Source organism: Halichoeres trimaculatus, unplaced genomic scaffold (genome assembly GCF_033239565.1).
Source record: "Halichoeres trimaculatus isolate MK-OKI-2021-1 unplaced genomic scaffold, fHalTri1.1 fHalTri1_scaffold_10, whole genome shotgun sequence".
NCBI lineage: Eukaryota > Metazoa > Chordata > Actinopteri > Labriformes > Labridae > Halichoeres > Halichoeres trimaculatus.
Window position 1 is genome coordinate 10,168,759 of NW_027437187.1, and position 17,938 is coordinate 10,186,696.

Consider the following 17,938-nt stretch of genomic DNA (forward strand, 5'->3'; position numbering starts at 1 on the left):
AACTGAAAAACAACGGTAGTACTTAGGCTGTCAAATCAGCCTCCAGTGGCAAGTTTCGCACGAGTATGACATTTCGACAGAACAAGCTTCTTACTCGAGTTTTGCAGGTTAGCAAGTTCACATAGTTTAATGTTATGCTAGCTCTGATGCAGGTCGGACTTTCAGTAGCAAATTTAGTGGTGTGTTCCCCAGCTCCACGACATTGACGTCTTTTTACATTGCTTACAGTGGCTGCTGCTGGCCGAAAAAAACTTCTAATATCCTTCCTCCTCGAAGGAGGCAGCATGTTGTCGACACGTATTTCTGTTGGGGATGAGTGAGTGTGCTTGTGCGTGTGTGTGTGTGTGTGTCATTAGCCAATCTAACGTGCGTTTGAGGGAAAAAAAAATGGACCGGCACATGGACAATCCAAATTCCCTATATAACTGAACTCATTATATTGTGCAAAAAGTTGCTTAAAAGTTGGTGGGGACAATTTGTGCCTCCTGAAAAGTTGGTAGTGTTATGTCCCTACCGTCCCTATGCAAACCTACGCCCTTGTCTGGCACTGATACTATATAAAATTGCTTGACTTTCAAAATGAAATACACCATGTTCACTCCAGATCGTCTTTAGCTAGACTACAAGAAACTAACACTATGAGTGGAGCTTGGCGAAGAGTCAACAGGTTTGAGGTTTTACAGGCCAACATGAATGAAGAGAGACTCATCCTGAGGGTGGGAAGTGCAGGAACTCTTGGTCTTGGAACTCTATCTTGTAGTCCTGCTACGTACTGGACCAAACAAGCTGCCAGTGTCAGTTGACTGATGAGCGCAGCAGTCAAAATGCACTGGAGCAGAGATGGACTTGGATCTGGTGTGAGAATTTATTCTAATCAGATACCCAAACAACTTTAAATGTCACCTTTTAATCTAAAGGGCATACAGCTGCACCCCAAGATTCCCCCTGGACATTAGAGTTCTTAATTCTTTATTTAACGTCTACCCGGACACTTTTTTATGTAAAACTATGGTGCTAATTTTTACCACTGACCGATGAAAATCTGATCCTCTTGAAAGAGAGCAGGGTTTAAAAGGTTACACTTAGCATACTACCTGTCACAGCATCCATTTAAATCAAATCCTACTCCATCACACGTAAAGAAAGACTCAAACGTTTAACCCTGTCATCCATCTTTTTCCAAAATAACTGAATTAAAACCCATCAGTCGCTGGATGACAGACAAAAAGTGGCTACAATACCAAGCTGCCTGCATCACCTCCATCATGAGGATGTTGAAATTTGATTTGCCACTTAGTGGTGTAAATAGCTGTGACTGATAGGTTTTTAGTTTGATCATGTTGTTTGAGGTAAAACAACAAAGTGCATGGGAATCCCTGCGAGGCCAGACTGAGAAAAGTTGGTGTCTTTAACATGTTCAGAATCAAATTTGCAGGTTTCTACATAAAAAAAAAAAATTGTGACCATCCTTCACAGAGCTGTTGAGATCATGCTCATCTGTCACTCATCGTGAGAATATGAAGTGATTTCTTCAGTGGTGATGTCCTGTAGAGTAGAGGTGGGCAGATCTATCCAAATATCGATAATATCGATACCAACATTGGTATTGATATCGAATGATGCCACTGTAAAAAGATTGTTACTCTAGTTTATTTTTTTCTCCTGCATGCACTGACTGCTGCGATTTTTTAAATGTGATGAACTGACTGTGTCTGTGTCTGTGTTTGTTTAGCGGTCTTCAACTCTGTGCCTTAAAAAAATGTATTTTACCTTAAAGTGATCATTTTTGCACTTTTTTTTTCCACACATAAAAATGTTTTATGGAAAGTCTGTTTTGTTGGTCAATCGTTTCTGAACATAAATGTTTATCATGACACTAAAGTATTTTGTAATCACTTTTAAACTTTGCCCAAATTCTGTCCCAGGTTTTAACAACATAATCAGTAGAAGAAAAAAAACACAAAAACACCTAAAAGTCAGCAGTTTGATGATACATCAACCTTAAATATTGAAAAGTACCAGTGATACTAGTCCTGTATTTACTTGGTGTCGGATCAATACCAAAATTCCCAGTATCACCCACCTCTACTGAAGAGTTCTGAGTCTGGGTGGGAGGACTGTAGTGGAAGGAGGGAGCGTAGGAGGCGAGTGGGAAGAGAGGAAAGCGGGGCCGCTCTGCTGTGAGGGAGGACATGAGTGGCATGTGGCTGGATGGTATCCTTGGGAAAGTTTGCAGCTCTCTCTCCCACTCTCTGGATCTTAGCTGGGGAGAAATACCACATGGAGCTGAGAGGAAGCCCGCTGGAGTGTGCAGGGCTGCGAGTACACAGGAATTTTTCACTTCAAATGGAAAATGTTCACAGCTGTTAGTTAGGCTATCTCTCTCACTGTATTCCTCCATCTCTATCTATCCATCTCTGTCCCTCTCACTGTGTCAGAAACCTGCTGCTATGTTTAGCTCCGCTCCTCGAGTGCTCGTGATAACTAGTATTTTTAGCTCTGCTGCAGCTCTGTTTGCCTTTTAACCTGGATTTTATGTTTTAGATCTATAAACCTCACTCTAAGGATATCTACTGACCCTCTCCTGAGTTCATGTTCCTAAATCACATTAGATACTTTAGCATACAGGTCTCCAACAGTGAAAGAGAAACAGTCTATTTTAAAGCCAAACACAGGGATTAAAAGAAGCACACTTCACAATGTGGGATGTTAATTATGGCACTTGGCTGACCCACAAACAGAAATGACAACACAGGGTCCCCATCCCAACATCAGGCTGTCTGGAGTCTGCTGGATCTGGTTTCACTGAGTATGAGTCAGCTCACTACAGTTTTAAGACTGTGTTCAGAGGAAGTAAGCCCAGGCCCAAGAATTTTTCTGACAGGCTGTTGGATTCACTGAGCACACTTATCCTGCTTGTTGAATGTGTAAATGTGTGTGTCAATCAATGTTCACCATGACTGAAGTGGATCACATAAGCAACTTTCCTCCATGAAACTGGAGTATGACCGATCAAGACAACTGACAGGTGTACAGGTGCATTCTGGGTTGGTGAATCTTTATTCACAAATCGTACATAAGAACTAAAAATCTTTGTAATGAAAACACAAATCCCTGTGATGTAGTTTGATGATAATTGGATAATAATTCATAAGGTCTGAAGCCGTGTTTCCACCAAGCGGTTCAGTTTGGTTCGTCTTTGCACAGCACGCATTTTACAGTGTTTCCACTGATTAATCCCAGTACAGACCCCCAAATAACTGAAATGAGCCGTCCCACTTTTTGGCACCCCTGTGCAGGGGTGCCAGACTAAACCGATCCGATCTCGTTAGGTCGAGCGACAACACTGCAGACTATTGATTGGTCAAAAGAATCGTCACTTATAGAGCGACAGCGGCTGCTGTATTTCTCCTTGCGGCACACAGACTTGTCTGAAACAAAGTTTGATTGCACTTAGTATCAAAGAGCCTCTTGCCAATCACAAAGAAGATGAATTGCTGGATGTCTTCCATTGTTTCTCTTTGTTTATTGTGTCCCGTTTTTCTTCTTTGTTGGATTTATTAGTGGGGTACACTGTGGCGCGCTTAAGGGGCAACATCAGGTCAGTAAAAATGAAGCCTATGTGGAAGTGCTAAAAGTCGCTGTTCGTTGAGAATCAGGTCACCTAACCTCCGGATGCCCTGTAGCTGCTCGAAGAAAAAACTCACAGCTGGCATCATAGCGAGTGTGGCTGTGTCCGTGGATTGGCTTCATTTCACGGTTTCAGGAACAGACGGATGACATTGCGGATGCTTCGTCCATGTTTTATACAGTCTATGGTTGTGCTGCTATGGCGTCACACTATTGGCACTGTTGGCATCCAGCTTACACACCCCTTTCCACAAGGGGGCACGGTAGGCTGTGGACGTATAAACAGGACCAGGCTTAACCGAGCCAACCTGTACTAAATCGTACTGATCTACACTGGACTGCTTGGTGGGAACAGATTTATATTCACAGCAACACATGTATCTGTTGATCTGATATCTATGCAGTTACCTTGACTAAAAGCCAAACTTAACAACAAATCTCAATGTTTTGTGCATAAGCTGGTACATGCGTTGATTTTGCTCTGTGGATTGCACCAAAACTTATTGATCTGACCTTCATTTCAAACCAAGTTTAATTTAATATTAATTTAACATTTAGACCTGACAGCTTTTTAAAAGCCTGTTTTATGGTGTTTGTTTGTTCATACTGAGGCTGTGTGAGCTGTTGGTTGTAGATCTGGTTGGCTAAATTCATTTTTTCCTTCAGCAGTACCTTTCAAATTGCTAGATATAACAGCTAGCAATGAAGGACACAGCATTATGAGACTTAAGCTGGAAGTTGCTTTCCACCAGCTGGAATGCCTGAAAAGTTGGCCATTGTTCCCAGAAGTGCATGTTGTCATCGAGGAAATAGCCAATGGGTTACAACATCAATTGGAGCTTTATTTCTGTGGGTACTTCTTCTTAATATGAACCTTATTCACTGACAAAAGCAGAAAATGTTGTATTTCAAGAGATTAAAAAACAAAACTGACATCTCAGTTGCTTGCAGAGTGAAAAAAGTTTGAGGAAAAAGGGGTTTGTAGAGTTTCATAAATGAAGACATTATTCTTATTTAAAGAATTTGAAATCAAGTTTTCCCAGTTACAAATGAAAGTTAATTCTGCAGATTTTTAAACCATTACACAGTCATACGTTGTAGACATCTCTGTAAACACAACATTCAAACTGGGCTTTTCCTACTTGGCTCAGTGCCAGCTGCAGCACACACCAACAGCCTCTAACTGTGATTACGTGAACCCACTCACTAGCCCAGCAACCACCTGCAGCATCACATTTCTACATAGGACAGACTCAAGAGCCGTGCACCCGACTTGGCATGTTAGCACAAGCTTCACCCTCATTCAGGAAGAAAAAAAAAATTAATCTGTTTGGCGTTTTGTTTCACTGTAGCTGAGCTTTTCTTCCTCTGTGCTACATCCACTAGCTACTCTGAATAGCATCTTCCCCTCGCTATGATCAACACTATCACTTACACACTAGGCGCGATGTGATTGGCTGATGTAACCACTGCCCAGAAACATCCCAACTGAACCAAAACATAAACACACAGGCTGAGGGGGAGGTTGAGGCAGACACAGACACTGACACGCATGTAAAAGTTGACATCCTTATTTAAGGAAAATCCTGCAGACCCTAACTTTAAAAAGACAGCAGCTGAAACAAAGTATGTGGGAAAAAACTGATATTCTGTTTTCAGCTGTAAATCATTTAAAGCTACTACAGGGGTACTAGGGGGACAGTATGAAGACAAAAAAGCCCAATACCCCCTCTTTAATGAACTTATTGGTTTATAGCACTGTGATGACCAATCCATCAGACATCATTAAACTGTCATCAGCACACTACCAATGTTATGACACACATCTGCAGTATATAATGCATGCATTAGAATCTCAGAGACTGATGGGATCTTGTAACCTGTGTGCATACAGGACTACAAATTCCCATGCAATTGACCCCCCATTGTCCACCTATCTGCCAACTTTGTGTATACACTCGCAGCACACACACGTGTAGACGGTATATATAGAGTGAATATATACAACAGCACCCACCAAACCACCCACAAACTCACCCACAGGCTGAAACCAAGGTTTTCTTTTTTCTTCTAAAACCGCTTCCCTGCCTTTCGCTGGCTCCTGGTGACGACACTCTCTTGGAATTCACTCCTTGTGCTGGTGGTGCTCTCAGAGAGGGAGACTGACTGTGTTGTTCAGATCTCTCTGTGCTCAGCAGCCACTAACTAGGACCATTTGGTGTCTCCTTTCTGCACAAGCTTTTCTTTACCCCTCCTGTTCCGTCTTTTACATTTAGTCTAACTTTTTTTTCTTCATTTGTTCTCATCCTGTCTGGGTTATGGCATTTCTCATTATTTGGTTTGAAATCAGGCCCTCTGTGAACATGGGGGTCCACAGACTCAGAGCTGCTGCTGGGGCTACAGGGGTTGACTGTGTTATGCTGAAGTGAAGTGAAGGGAGCAGTGCTTATCCATCATTTGTATTCCTTTATACTGTGCCTGTATTTCACCTGCACATGTTTCTTTATGAATACTGTGGATGAAAACTGTGTAATGTGTTTGATGGTGCATGTGTGTGTCCAGTGGGTGTGTGAGAGAGACATGGGGGGGCCATGCTGTTGGGTCCTCTAGAGGCCTGTGAAGGGACAACCTCCTCCTCCCTAAACTGAGGCAGCCTCTAGATTGATGGGGGAGGTGTTGCCGCTGCTCACTCATCCATCACACACTTTATTTGGGTTTTGGAGGAAAGGAAAAGGGAAAAAAAGAGGACTAAAGGAAAAAAGACTTCCAAAAATATCAGAGTTGGGGGCTGGGGTTTGGAGGGTTGAGGAGTTGAGTTAGGGGAGGCCCCTTGGCCTGTGTAGTTCTCCACTCCTGCCCCCTTTCTTTAAGCAGATGCTGGAAAAGAAGTCTTACCCTTGTGACCTCCTGCCATTCTTTAGTCCCAGCACTGATAACAAAAGACAGATAAAGCCAAACAGGGGGGAAGATTTAGGAAAGATTAGTGAGCAGGTTTTTAAGCCTACCAAGGTTTCTGTTTTGTGTGAGCGTGCATGCACATGTTTATATGTGCCTGGTAAATGTGGGGTACCAGTCACAGATAGAGGGATAGAGAGGCCTGAGAGTGGTTGGTGGTCCCTATCTACCATCCAGGCTGGGCAGGTTTTATGCTGTGCCAGGACTGTGAGGGCAGAGGAGTTTGCAGGTCCAAGATAAGACACAACGTCTGCAGTGTCAGCCCACCAGTTGTGTCAAGAAATAATATTTACTTTGCAGTAAAGAATATAAACAACTCAGTTCACAAACTCTAACTACTTTATCTACCAGCTTTCGAAGTTAATTGTGTTCAAGATTCCTACAATTTAGTCTTTCCAAACATATTTATCATTTCTTTGTGATGGACTCTGACACGTCCTCATACAAATGGCTTAAGATGCTTTCACAGCTCAAACGTTTCAAGTCTTTGTCCTAAAACAGGGGGTGTTTCCCTGCTTGCTCTGGGTGGTTTGGACCGAGAAGAGGTGGTCTCAGCTTGCTTCCAGTTTAATGCTGGACTGGTTTGTCTGCAGTGATGATGCAATTAACCCCACAAAACTGAACAAACAGCTGCTTGAATCATCACTTGTCATAGGTAAGGTAGTGATAAGCTGATGTTACTCACTGTCTTTATCCAATTCAACATCAGCAGAAGAGCTGCTGTTAGCTTAGCTCCATCACTGGACTAGAAAACACTTATTCCTTTAAAACCTCATTTAGTTCTGAGAGGTTTTTTTCTTTTTCTTTTTTTTGTTGAGAAAAGGAGGTCATAATACACTGCCCGGCCAAAAAATGTCACCACAAAAAAGGTCGAACACTCTAATATTTCATTGGACCCCCTTTAGCTATAACTACAGCACACATTCACTGTGGCATTGTTTCGATAAGCTTCTGCAATGGCACAAGACCTTTTTCCATCAAGTGTTGCATTAATTTTTGGCCAAGATCTTCATTGATGATGGTAGAGTCTGACCACTGTCAGTCAGCAATCAGTGAGGCCAACCAGAAAAAAAGGCTTTAATTTTCTAGGAAGCATAAAGATTGGACTCTGGATCAATGGAAGAAGGTCATGTGGTCTGATGAGTCCAGACTGACCCTGTTCCAGAGTGATGGGCCATCAGGGTAAGAAGAGAGGCAGATGAAGTGATCTCCCATCATGCCTAGTGTCTACTGTCCAAGCCTGTGGGGGCAGTGCTCTGATCTGGGGTTGCTGCAGTTGGTCAGGTCTAGGTTCAGCAACAGTCTGTGCTCAAAGACTGAGGTCAGCTGACCACCTGGATAAACTGAATGACCAGGTTATTCCATCAATGGACTTTTTCTTCCCTGATGGCACGGCCATATTCCAAGATGACAATGATCAGGATTCATCAGGGTCAGATTGTTAAAGAGTGGTTCAGGGAGCATGAGACATCATTTTCACACATGGATTGGCCTCCACAGAGTCCAGACCTTAACCTTATTGAGAATCTTTGGGATGTGCTAGAGAAGGCTTTGCTTAGCAATCAGACTCTACCATCATCAATGAAGATCTAGGTGAAAAATTAACACAACACTGGATGGAAATAAATCTGGTGACATTGCAGAAGCTTTTCTTTTTGATGGCAAGTTTTTTTTTTTTTTGGTCTGGCAGGGTACAATAACTCATAGGCTCTTTGAAGACACTTCTTTTGGGGTTGATTGTGATGAGAACTTTAGATGAGGTTGGTATGTTTTTATCAAGATAAAGACTCTATTTTCCATGAGCACTGTCAAGAAATTTTCACTTGACATCAGATGCTGCTGAGATATCACCTTTAGAATCACCTTTATGAACTGGAATATCTGTTTAAGTGAGACTATTTCAAAACCAGTCACAAAGTCATTATATTGACTGTAACACTGTGCAGGCCTTCCTCACAGTTTTGCAATGTGAAGACAAAGAGAAAGAAAATTGAATTATTTCATTTTTTGAACCTTAACAGAGCAAACAAGGTATATGAGTAGAGGCATCCAGAGACACAGTTTGGTCTGTTTGCTGAGCAGAGATATTGTCTTTGAGAACTTTTTCTTCTTCATCTTAAACTCATTGTCCAGAGGAAGAAATGGTTCCAGTTGGTGTGGGATTCCTGCTGCCACACACAGACTACAGGGAACACATACAAGCTTTATCCCTGGCTTTTGTCTGAAGTGCCTATAGGAAAGCTAGAGTACTCCAAAGGGGCTATCAAATCAAGAAATCTCTGTTTCCTATTATTGCTGCTGTGGAGCTCAGAGGTGGCTCGCAAAGCTTATGCCAAACTAATACAAGTGGTGTAGTAAATAAATAAACCAGGAGAAAAAAAAGGGAAATTATTCCCTCCTGAAATTACACACTGGCTTTTCTTCTCATGGTTGTTGAGAAACTGATGCAGGTCCATTATGAAGAAGTTTCTGTTACTGTTTGTGATCTTGAACAAACATTTCTTGGCTGGGATAAGAGGATCTTTACTTTTTTAGACTGTTAATGGTCGAAGGCCTTTGAAAGAAAAACACCAAACCATGTAACTTTGCTGTTTTTCCCACTCTACCTCTTCTCTTTGTTATGCAGCCAAACAAATTAAGTAATTCATTTTTCAAATAAAAGCCGCCTTTGTCCCAAGGTTGAAGTAAACCAAGCTAAATCCCACAGTTTTGTGATGTTAAAATATGAAAATGTGAAATTGTAGCAAAAAGGACACGAGGTTGGCTTATCCTTGTGGGTATGGGAGAGTGTTTGTTTCCTCTGAGAAGCATTTCCAACTGCGGACCTCATGGTGGAGCCCCCAGAGGCCCAATTTGAATCACAAATGTATTTCGTTTCTCAATCGTTCACAGGTTTTGGTCAGTGGAGGAATTTTGGGACCCATTAAAGCCTGGTGACAATGACTTTCACCCCCAGGGCCACAACAGGGGTCCGCCCCCCTACTGACCTCTCCATTGCAGCCGAGGCATGGCTCCAACAGGCCTGCTCCTGGGTTCTGATTGGTTCAACTTAAACCCTCTGGGGTCAAAGTCTCTTTTCTCTGTGCCCCTCTTTTCCTCCTTGCTGCCTTGTTCTGCCTCAAGTCGAGGCTTATCAAAGACAATCCAGCTCTGTCATATGGCCAAATCATCTTGACACCCATTTAGCATGCTCATCAGAGGGCAGTTATGAATATTCAGTGTGGTGCCTGGGGCCAGTGAGAGGCAGGATCCAAGAGATGAGAGTGACAGATAATGGAGCGTGTGTGTCTCGAGCAGAGGACCAAGAGAGACAAAGAGAAACTCTGAGTGTGTACATGTAAGTGGTGACGGCAGAAGAAGAAAAAAACACAATTGTTATGAAATCTCTCTTGAAGAAATGTCAATCTAGACCAGAACCTCAACAATCTTGTATGTTTCTGTCCTTTGAATACGACTGAGTACTGTTTTTCAGTATCAGAGATATACAATGTCATATGAAGGTGAGTCTGAAGAAAGGATGTTGCACGGAAAAAGTCGACCCATTTAGGGTCGCGTGTTGCATGAGGCTAGCCCTCAAACAGGTGGCCTGGGTTCAAATTCATCCTTGAGCCTCTTTCCAACTCTTTCACTGTTTACCGCTTTATACACTGTCTTGTTGACTCTTAATAAAGTTGTAAAAAAACAGAAAAAAATAACTTAATTGGAAAAAGAAATGTCCTAACATTGAGCCTTGAGGAACACCATACTTAAAACTAGTGTAGATGAGAACTGTCCCCTTATATATTCCATGCACTTGATTGAAGAGGCTCAAGCCTGTCAGGTCTTTAAATTGAAACACATAAAACTGTTTTCAGGTTCAAGCTAGTATCATGTATTGTATTTTCAATTAACTATAGCAAAGTGCACTTTTTTGGACAGCCCTGTGTATGAAAAGCTGAGCATGTGAGAGGGAAGAAAAGGGATGGTGGAAGCTGATCATTCACAGTTAAATCCCTGAACGACTGTAAAAGAAACTTCCACTAAGTTCCTCAAAATTGGCGGGGAATCAGTGAATCAGTATCACAGATACTTTTTCTATCCTTGGGGCAAATTTGGTCGTCACACTTACCCTTATATACAATAAAGTAATATCAACGTGTGACAGAAAGTATGAATAAATGAGGAATCAATGAAAGAAATAGATGAACAACAAACAAGCAGATTACTTGAAATCAGCTATGTACAAAGCACTGATTTCAGTTGTTTGGTGTCAGTCTAGAAGTAGCCAATTGTGACGGTGCGGTCAGGATTTTATGAATGCAGCCACGTCCCTGTAAGACGCAATACTGCGCTCCCTAAGCTCTGTTTCTCATACAGAGTTTTGTAGCATGTCGTTGTCGGGTGTAATGTTAGAAATACTGAACTCACCTGAGTCAACTTGACTTAAGGTTATGCGAGGTAAACAGGAGGATTTAAAGGTGGGATTTGAGCCTCCTTGCTATCAGCTACAGTGTACTTTCCTTTTAGTAAGGTCAGTGGATCCTCTGATTGAGCAAACTTATCACCTTAATATCCCCGAAACTAAAAGAAAAGTCAGGAGCTAATTTCGCTGTAAAGATTGCAGTGTTTGTGGTGTCTTATGCTTCTGAAGCCCGTCTCAAGTGGACACTCAAAGAGCTGCAGGTTTTATCACTTTGATATCAGCTTCATTTCTTGCTGCTTGCATAATATAGATGATGACAGATCACTGTGGGTCTATACACAGTTCTTCTCCCTCTGCTTATTAGGGGTGGGAGAAAAAATCATATAATTGTTTCTGGATTTTTTTGTTTAATGATTTTAAATTGTGATTTTTTCTGTAAAAAAAAATTGTTTTTGTTTTGTTTTGTCTTTAATTTAAGTCCTTCATTTCAGTCTTTGTTTCTAAGTTGGGTTGAAAAGACATTGAGATGTCAGATCCCATGTATAAATACTAAAAATTGTCACACGTGATGTGCATTTTTTGGGAAAAATGTGGCTCTAGATATTGTCTGTAGCGACATCATTTGTATTCAACTTTTTCACTTGGCCTGGATGTTCAATGAGTGAACAAAAAAATCGAAAAAAAAAATGCCAATCAAATTGGCACCCCAAAAATCATAAAAGAATCTAATTGGGAGAAAAGCATATCATCTCAGCCCTACTACTTATGGGATTCCATATTTACAGGTTACATTATCAAACAAGTGGGACTGCTGTTTCTTTGGCACTGTCTCAGTTTTTAAATACTCTTTGAATTTAAGACTGGTTAATAAAAAAGTCAAAATGAAGAGTGGTTCAAGGAAACTTGAGTTTTTGAGGGATCATTTGAAGCTCACAGGCAGGGTGAACCAGTGGTGTAGGAGCTCTGCTGTCTGAGATATTTTTTCAACATCTAACTTGATTATTCGCTAAAAATCTTTTGCAGTGCATGTAAATCATTTCTTGATCTGCTGTACTTCATATACTGTTGATCGATGTATGGACATGAATGTACGAGATCTTGTGAGAACAAGCAAGTGGAGCCAGGAAGGAGCAAATCTGTCTGAATGAGCCAGCCTGTCTCCTTGACATCGATGTCAAAAACTTCTAGGATCACGTCCAAACTGGGACAAGTGATCATTCGGACTTTGAGAGAGCGGCACTGTTCCAAGCTTTGAAGTTGCAGCTTTCTAAGACTGTGGATGGAAACAGATAGGGTTGTCGAGGGTATTTTTGTTTTATGAATTTTAGACTTCGGTGTTCACTGTATCATCTGACTGGCATCATGTGATTTGATTGATAACAAAACAAATAAGTTTTCCTATTCAATGATTTCCATGTTGCAATTTTCCAACAAAATCTGACCGGATTTCCTACCCTGAGCTTAACTAATGAACAAACAAGCTTTAGTTGTCAATTTATCAAGAGGCAAATTAAACTGACAGCGTTATCACTGGCCCTCTCCAGTCCAACTCTGCTCTGTCACAGCATCGGATCAGACCACAGATGCATCATGTAGTGTAATGGATACCAAAATCACCCCTACAAGCACCTCAGGTTGTTAAAAATAATGATAACACAATTAGTTTCTAGCCAAAGTAGTTGTTGATGATTTATTTCAATATAGTAGCTTCAGTTACAAACCAAAATTTACAGATCGCAACATTATCAAATGTGTTATACAGCACCCACTGCTATCACCATCTTAGACAACAAGATAGTGGGTCAGCATTGGTCATGAGGAAAATATATCAGCTTTTTACCATCTTTACCAAGAGAGTCTCTGTTAGTTTGGTTCTACAGTATTGACCTTACAAAACTGAATGAAAAATAACTTTCTGCAATGTGTTTTCAATGGATGTACCGGCTGAGATTGTCCAAGTGAATTGGAAAGCTATATGCACTGTGATTGGCTCATTGGGTTTGTGGGCGGGACTTAGCCATAAGTCAGTTGTCACTTTTAACTTAAACATTACACTGCATGGCTTTAACTGTAAGCTGTTATGTCTTTTGCATTTTTAGTCCCTTACATTAAAACTATGGCTGTCACTTTAACGCGTTTTGATTAATTAATTACACCACAAATTAGCAGTTAAAAAAATTAACTCAATTAACTCATTCCCTGCCAGCTATTTTCAGAGCATCTTGGACAATCTTTCAGATCTCAAATTATATTGTTTTCTATGACTAAGTAAACACCAAAACTTCCTAAGAAGAGTGGACTCTCTTCTTTTATGTCTCTCTTCTTGTTTTTAATCCAAAAACAGACAAAATGTACTTTTTTTGATCACGTTCATCTTGCGTGCTCCATCCTTTGATCCTCTCCATTACCAATGTTGTCTCACATCCTCAGTTGGAGCGTGAGCTGCCTGAACTTTTCTGACTGGCACATTTGACTATGTCTCTGTCATCTCACATCTTCTCCTCATATCCATGCTGATCTCTTATCCAAAGAGCCTATTGCTCTCACCCACAGTCGTTCACAGACATGATTTTGATTGACAAGCTCCGCCAGACCCTGCCTCCCCTTGCTGAAAATCATAATTTACTTCTATAGCTGCAGTAAACGGCTGCAAACAAGTTGATGTCTATAGACTTCAGTAGCAGGGAACACAGACATTTTGATATTGGCCAGTTGAAAAAAAAATGGATTTACAAATCTACTCTTCTCCGTGTTTTCATTTGAAGAGTCAGGCACTACAACTTTGTAATGTCCTAGAATTCAAATTCTTTATTTGAGGACCTTAAAGGGCAACTCCGACACCTGGACCTTATTTATAGGTGTGTGCATGCTCATATACTCACTCAGACAAACATCGTGCAGCTCGGAGTCCTTCAGAAGTTATTTAGATCCAGCTGATTTTAGCTGCACTTAGCGGGGGCCACGGCAAGGGAGCTTCAGTGCAGGACATGATCTCTGCAAAATCGCTCATTTCGGCTATATTTCTTCATCCATCGCCAGTGTTATCATGAAGTCAGATCGTCTACCGTCTTCAGACTATGACTTCGAGTTTGACGGTTGTCCTTACCGGTTTGAGCCTGAGTACACGGGCGAGGAGCTCCATGAAAGAAGGATGCAGAGGGAGAGACACGAAGAGCTGGCTCGAGAACAACAAACAGGAGCACATCCACGACTCAATGCGAACTGGTGGTGCGCTTGTGGACAGTGTTCACCTATGGCAACAGAAGAGGAGTGTGTTTGTGATAACGATGGATAGCGATAGATGAAAAAATTTAGCCGAAGTGAGCGATTTTGCAGAGATTATGTTCCGCACTGAAGCTCCCTTGCCGTGGCCCCCACTAAGTGCGGCTAAAATCTGTTGGATCTAAATAACTTCTGAAGGACTCCGAGCTGCACGATGTTTGTCTGAGTGAGTATATGAGCATGCACACACCTATAAATAAGGTCCAGGTGTCGAAAACCAGAGTTGCCCTTTAAGAAGATATGAGATTATAATGTAATTAATTATATTAATTAATAACAAATCCTGTAATTAATTAGATTTTAATCATCTGACAGCACAATTTAAAACGTGTCCTCCAGCACACTTCATCTTTTTGCTTTCTCTCACATTTCTGTTTCTTCCTCCAATCTAGTGAGTTAACTGTGCCACATATCATAACAAAGTCATTCATACTGAATTTATAAATGCTTTTAACAGTGTGTAATAATTTGCTGGTATTTTTTTTAAAAGAGTTATTTTGACTTTTTATTATTATTTATTTATTTAACTTTTATTCGACCCTCATATGTGCATGTTTTTTGTTTAGGGGCTTTTTGCAGCTGCAGCATTTAGCTGATGATTTTTTATTTTTTTTTACACACTTATAATCTTCGGCCCTGGTTCAGGAGTCGGACTGATGATCACCTGTGTAACTATTGGTAGTTATGGAGACGTCAAGTACAAGTCGATTCAACAAGCAACAAAAGCCCCCAAAAACTGCATGACACGTAAAGAAAAAAAGTTCCTTATAAATAGATCTAAAAAACATTTCCGCCCATGGTATAAGAGTATGAATTATCGTGCAGAGCCATATGCATCACCACACCACCCTTTGCACCATCTGAAGGCTATAATGTAAGTGTGTAAAACGTCCTCTTTGATCCTCCAGTTCCAGTCATGCGTCCTCCCTTCAACTCTGCAATTTTAGTCTGTCTATCTCCATCAGTCCTGACCCATCTGTGTCACAGGCAATATCTATCATTATCTGCTCTTTATTGTTTTCTCTACACTGTTTCCGACTGCCTGCTCATGCTCTATCCACAGCTCTGTGCTCTGACTCACAAAGGTCTGCAGAAAACTGCCACATGCTGAAGTTTCTTGTATAAGGTCAAGGTTGAGTCATTTTAGAGGAAGTACTTCACTTTGCCTGCCACAGATTGGTTTGTTGCTGCAGGTTGAGTCATAAAGGTATATGATAGCTTTGGCAGAGCTTGTCAAAATGAAAGCTGCTGTAGCTGATTTCAGAAAGGTGCAGAGCTGAATCCTACTGATGTGTCATCTGTAACTTCTGAATGGCAAAATCTCTCCGTACACTGCCATTTAAAGGCAGGACTTAAATGCCCATGTGAAGTCTCACAGGCAGTGTAAATGTCACAGAGGGATCGAGTCGTTTCTGTTGTGTTTTACCTTTTAGGAGTGTTTGTGAGTGTTTGTTTTGACATTTTGCCGTTTGTGCTTGTGCAGCATGGATGCAGAATCACACTCTAGGACACAATTGTTCAATGGTGTGGACTGAGTAAAAAGGTTCGAGGGGGGCTTTGTTAAGGTACTGTCCCAGACTGTAAAAATGACTAAAGACTGTTCTCTGTGTCTTAGACTGGTGACATAAGGACAGTCAGGGGTGGCTGTTAAGGGACTATGGTGGGTTCAAAAAATGTTTGTAATGAGAGGAGAAGGAGAGGAGGATTTGGAGGAGACCACTATTTCAGAAGATCCCATGATGAGTCACACCACAGTGGGGTTTCCTGCACTCTTTGCCACAGTGTGAAGTTTTTTAAGAGCTGTTTTCACAGTTTTACAATTTTTTTAATACGAAAAATGAACATTATACTCTCTTTAAAAAATCCCACTCATTGGACTTAAAGATCAGATTAACAACATATGAGTCTGACTTTGGAGGAGTGGACTAAGATGCACTCATTGACCCTCCACAGGCAGACAGATACTGTATGTGCTGGCCAGACAAATGTTGCCCATCCCGTCAGCTTGCTTGCAAGAGCAGTGAGGTAGATAATAATTGTCCACTTGGCTATGTCAGAGTGAGTGCCAGGGTGGGCTAGGCCTGGTGGGTCTGGCTAAGAAACCTATGGTCTCTAGGGAGAAGAAAACAGAACATTGACAGAGGCATTTGACTGTTGCAGGCACGTCCAAAGTGTAAACAAAAATAAAAACGATGATGCTGATTAAAAAAAAGTTGTGTTCTAAATCGTTTCTTTTTGTGTATTAATTTTACAGACAAATGAAATCATACTCTACCCAGAAATATTTTCTGATGAAGAGAAGAATGCAAAGTACAAAGAGGCAGCACCAGAAGGCAGGTGGACCAGATGCTTTGTTCAGACTCACCTGCATGACATCATCAACATGGACCAGATTGAGGAGACCTTACCTGTACAAGCTCCCAATGTAAGTCATGCAGATTCACCTTTTACCTGAACAACGTGAATTCATTGGCCCAGTGATTGCCTTGAAACAGATTCTGTTGTGGCTGTTGAATGTCAAGCGCATGTCTATTAAAAGAACAGTCGTGTTCACATGTGGCACCTCCAGGAGCATATGTGTGTGTGTGTGTGTGTGCAGGACAAATTTTGTCAAGGATACTGCGACCAAACCCACCAAGGGCACCTGAGCTTTGGATAGTTTGTCTCTGGGGCCAGCTTGTGAGGAAATCAGATCTGTCCTTTGGTGGTTGCTTTTCTACCTTTATTACTCTGAGCACTCACAGAGGAAAGTGCTCTGGTATGAGACCTCACAAAGCTTCCTGTATTTATGTCACCAAACTACATGGTGGCCACACAAATTGAGACCTCCTGTTTGGCCTGCAGGAAGTGTTGGCAGTGGGTGTAAAATCAGCCGCTGTTTAAGTTCCTCATTGGGAAATAAACAATTTCTGTTCTGCTGAAATTGTCATTTACGGAGTCAAAATAAAAGGATTAATTGCTCTGGAAAGAAGTGACACTGTCTGACAGCAAACAAAAATGTGTGCCACCACAGTGTCCAGTGTCTCTCATTATGGTAATATTTGTGTACTCAAAGGCTGCCAGCATTAACACAGTGCTCCTTATGCAATTTAGTTTGGAACTGTATGTGTAGCTACAGTACACCGAAGATTTTCATTTTCATATTTTCGTTTGTTTAGTCCATCCTACACACCTTTGCGACTTTGCGTCAAATGGGATCACTGTTTTATTAATACTGTGAGGTCAAGCTACCTCCAGTGGCACTAAGCGTTCAGGTACAGTTAACCAGACAGATGTCAGCGGGTAAACACATCACAAAAGCAGCCAGAATGCTATGATAAACTCGTACTTATGGGCTTGTACTTCTAGTCTGTCTGACTACTGAAAAGGTTTTTACACGGCTAGTCTCATCCAACTACTGATGGCACACTCAGGCTGCTTCAGTAAGGTATTATCAGTATTATCTAACTCATACTTACTCATTCACACACCACAGAACAAAAGCTGGAGTGCAAATCACCACAGACCTATGACTGAACTCAATCAGGGAAGTTATCGATAGGGCTTCCCATTAAGGTGGTGACTGACTGCAGTTGGCGAATATATGGGGTTTGAGGCATCTTTTCAATTTGAAATTTGTGACCTTACATTCACTACATTTACATGCAGGCAGCAGTCTGACTAAGGTCA

The 17,938-nt window shown here is 41.4% G+C and overlaps 1 long non-coding RNA gene across 1 annotated transcript in view; it reads left to right on the forward strand.

Moving 5' to 3' along the window:
• Positions 1–17,938, forward strand: part of LOC141796031 (uncharacterized) — a 141,651-nt gene that overhangs the window by 71,866 nt on the left and 51,847 nt on the right. Inside the window, exon 2 of the long non-coding RNA XR_012598861.1 lies at positions 16,524–16,694. This is a non-coding gene — a long non-coding RNA (uncharacterized LOC141796031). The remainder of the gene's footprint in view (positions 1–16,523; positions 16,695–17,938) is intronic.